Raw genomic sequence first — 3,783 nt, 5'->3', positions numbered from 1 at the left:
AAATAGCCATGAATTCTATGTGCAGTATTCCCCTAGTGCTGGAGTTCTGCCGTTCTCATTGATCGGTAAACTTGGTCTTGGCTGGCTGTTCTCGCTGATCTTCTGGGGAGGGGCCTGTTGCCGTGGTTTCCAAATGTCTCTGCCGGAGGCGGAATTGCCCCGCCCTTGCCCCCTCCCAGCTACGAAATCTGCTAGGGTTTGCTCTCCGCAGCTTTTGTTCCCTGCGAGCTTTCCGTATAGCTTTGGAGGTGGAGAGTGAAAATGGCAGCCTCCCAATCTCTGCCCCGGAGGAGCAGAGAACTCAGGGCCCCGCTTCTCAGTGAGCCCCCAGAGAAAAGCCGTCAGTCACTCCCGTCTCCCCGGTCTCCGGCCTCACTGTGTGCTCGCCCGGCCTGTGACCGTGCGTTTCTATCTCTGGCACCCGACCCCGGGTGGAGTCTCCAAACCCAGCAGATCCCTGTGGTGCACTCCCGCGTGGCTCCTCCCCGGGGAGGAAGGTGAGTCTCCCCGTATCTGCTGCATGTTGGGTCCCTGCTGGAGGAGCAGGGGCCTGACTGTGCCGCGGATCACGGTTTATGGCAACCCCGAGCTGAGAGCCCACACCTGGGCTCCGCCTCTGCAGCCAGCTTTCCTGCTCCGTTACCTGGGAGCTCTGCCACACTCAGGCACCCCTGGTCTTTCTGTGACCCTGAGGATCCTGAGACCACACTGTCCCGGAGGGTTCCACCCCCTGCTTAGCCACCAGAGTGATGTCCCTTGGCCGAGCCGACTTTTAAAAGTTCCGATTTTGTGCTCCGGGGCTCTATCACTTGCCTGAAGCGGCCGATGGAGGCCCCTCCCCCGCCGTCTATCCTCCCAAATATTGCCTCGGATTCACTTCTCCACACGTCCTACCTTCCAGAAAGTGGTCGCTTTTCTGTTCAGAGAGTTGTTGCTATTCCTTTCTTCGATCTCCTGTTGGGTTTGTAGGTGTTCAGAATGGTTTGATCCCTATCCAGCTGAATTCCTGAGAGGAGACGAAATCCAGGTCTCCTACTCCTCCGCCATCTTGCTCCACCCCCCCATCAAGTTCGTGCATTATTACCTCTAAGAATATCATATACAAGATACCCCTCTCTCCCAGTACTTGTGACAACATTTCAGGTGGACAGTTTTATATACAAAATCCAGTTTCTCTGCTGTTTTAAGGTATATATTTAATGAAACTTCAGATATTACTGAGAAACAAAGAAATCTTAGTTCATTGAAGATTGAAAGTGTCAATCGTGGATTTAAAATGTTTCCTTAAAAAAAAAAAAAAAAAACACCCAGGATGCATAACCTCTGTACAAAGAAAAATATAAAAATTCTGGATGATCTTGTTTGATCACACTACATAACTTACAATGAAATGTCATTGGTTAGAAGTTTTTCTGCTTTACTCATTCCTCTGACAGCATTAATTTGTGAACTAATATTTATATTTAGTTCAGCAGCATTTATGGCACAGGATCTTTCTCAAAGTGGCAGCGATTTTCCTTAAGTATACAGCACTCTATTTTTTAGCAGCAATTATATTTTTAAAGGTTAACAATTTGTAGAACAAACGTACAACTATATTTACTTTCTACTCTATACTCACTAGTTACAATATTTATAAGGCTAATGCCTACATACAGAATGATCTTTCACTCTCCCCCCGGCCATGTCTTATTCAAAAGTTTTTGTCCTCCAGTCTTATTTCTGAGTTGATTGGAGAAGTACAGGGGTTTCAGACAAGGTAGCTATGTATTTATCAATGGGATTCTTGATCTGAAGTGAGTATAAAGACAAGACAAAATAATTCTTAGTTCAGGTATGTTCTAGTGCTAACTATTGTTAGTTCTAGGATAAATTGTACTTATTGGCAACCTATAAAAGATGAGACATCTTAAGATGTCCTAATAATCTAAGTCTATAACAGCTAAACAGCAAGAAGGCCATTTTACTCAACTGTGATGCAGTCACCACTGACTAGAATTTGAGGTTAGACTCTAATCCTGTGGTTACTACTGGTAACCAGAAAGTTTAACTAAAGAGGGGTCAGTAAATGAAAAAACTGGAAATATATTTTAAAAGGAATTTATCTCGAGGGAATTATGGTTCTCAAGCATTCTGTGTAAAGAAATTATGCAAAAAGGGAATTGGCGACTTAACATGCTAACTCAAATCCCATGAATACAGTTTTTCAGGATGATGTACTTACTACATGCATCTTTCTTACAATACCTCTCTAAAAATCACCAACTGTATATAGTTAAACTTTGTGTTAAAGGACTATTGAGTTATAGGGGGTAACTGGCCATATCAGGTAGCTAGTGACATACCAGTTGCGAAAATTTAGACAAATGAGTTGACAAATTCCTGAAAATAGCAAATTAAGTCCTTTGTCAAAATAGTTATTGAACTATACAGAAATAGTCCAAATCTGGAATTTAGAAATTGTTATCCTATGAAACAAGTTTTCAGATTGATAGATTTCTCTAATATCAAGAATTATTTTCATAAATTTACAAAACAGAAGAATTTGTTGACTATGTTAATCCTGTGATGAGAAAATAATTTAGAAGATACTTAGCCACAAGTAAGCTGACTGACAAAAACCACAGCCTGACATCAAATGGACAAAAAAACTGAATAAAATGCTGTGAAAAAAATGACAACTAAAATGGGGGGTGGTGGGGGCACAGTTAAGTCATCTAACAAAATTCCACATGGATTTGGCTTATTAAAATATTTTACACTTTTTTTTTTTTAAAGATTTGAAAACATCTGCAAAATATGTAAACATGTAAAATTGTTTGAAAATCCGGCATGGCAAATTCAGTTTGCAAGCGTCATTCAGATGTTTGCCAAGGAAAATAGAGACGTCTCCCCGTAAAACTGCACATGGGAGTTCCTTCCAGTTCTATCTTATACTGGATGGCAACCCAGAGGTCTGTGCGGCAGTCACAAACAAGGTACTGTTCTCTGGAAGGGAGGGACCATGGATTTTCCATTGGTTGGAGAAAGACCCAGCTTTAGGTTTTCCCAGATACTCTGCATGTACAGGCTTATGACACTGGACAACTTCGATGGCATCTTCTACTTTGAACCACTCTCTCTTCCTTCCGATATTAACAGAATCTTCCCAATCTTCTAATATTTCAGTGACAGTAAGAACATAAACATATGTTGTATGCTTTTGGTCTTGGTTCTGCTCAAATATGCCCAGGAGTCTACCTAATTTTCCTTTGACTCCAGCCTCTTCATAAAACTCCCTCAAGACATCCCTGCCAGGCTCCTCCTCTGGCTCCATTCCTCCTCCAGGGACAATCCACTGGTCTGGGTACTGGCTGCTGCCACCTCATCCTTCTGCGCGCTCCGGAAGGACAGGCAGGGCTATCCGCTTCTTGAAGCCCTCCAGGTCATAACATCCGCGTCCGGTTGGGCTTGGAACTTCATCATAGAGGCGGGCAGCCGCGGGGGCCCGGCCACCACCACCCCGTTGGGGGAGTTGGGGCGCGGGCGAGTCGGGGCACAGGGGCGCCTGTAGGCTAGGCCGTGGCACTGGGAGTGGTAGCGAGGCTGGTTAGTCCTGGAGCCAGCGGCTGCTTCCACGCGGGCAGGGTGCAAGCATCGGTCACTGCAGCTGGAGAGGAAAATCCGCCTATGCCCAGGCGTCCATGGAGCCTGCCATCCCCTTGCCTCCACTCCCCCTAGAATTCAAATGAAATATTATATATATATATATATATATATATATATATATATATATATATATAT

General features: G+C 44.3%; 1 pseudogene; it reads right to left on the bottom strand.

Annotated features, from left to right (window-relative positions):
- Positions 1–2,926: 2,926 nt before the first annotated feature.
- LOC118023184 lies at positions 2,927–3,465 on the bottom strand (annotated as a pseudogene).
- Between the last annotated feature and the right edge of the window lie 318 nt (positions 3,466–3,783).

Source organism: Mirounga leonina, unplaced genomic scaffold (assembly GCF_011800145.1).
Source record: "Mirounga leonina isolate KUSES-001 unplaced genomic scaffold, KU_Mleo_1.0 Mir_178, whole genome shotgun sequence".
Classification (NCBI taxonomy): Eukaryota; Metazoa; Chordata; class Mammalia; order Carnivora; family Phocidae; genus Mirounga; species Mirounga leonina.
This window is presented reverse-complemented; position numbering and strand designations above follow the sequence as displayed.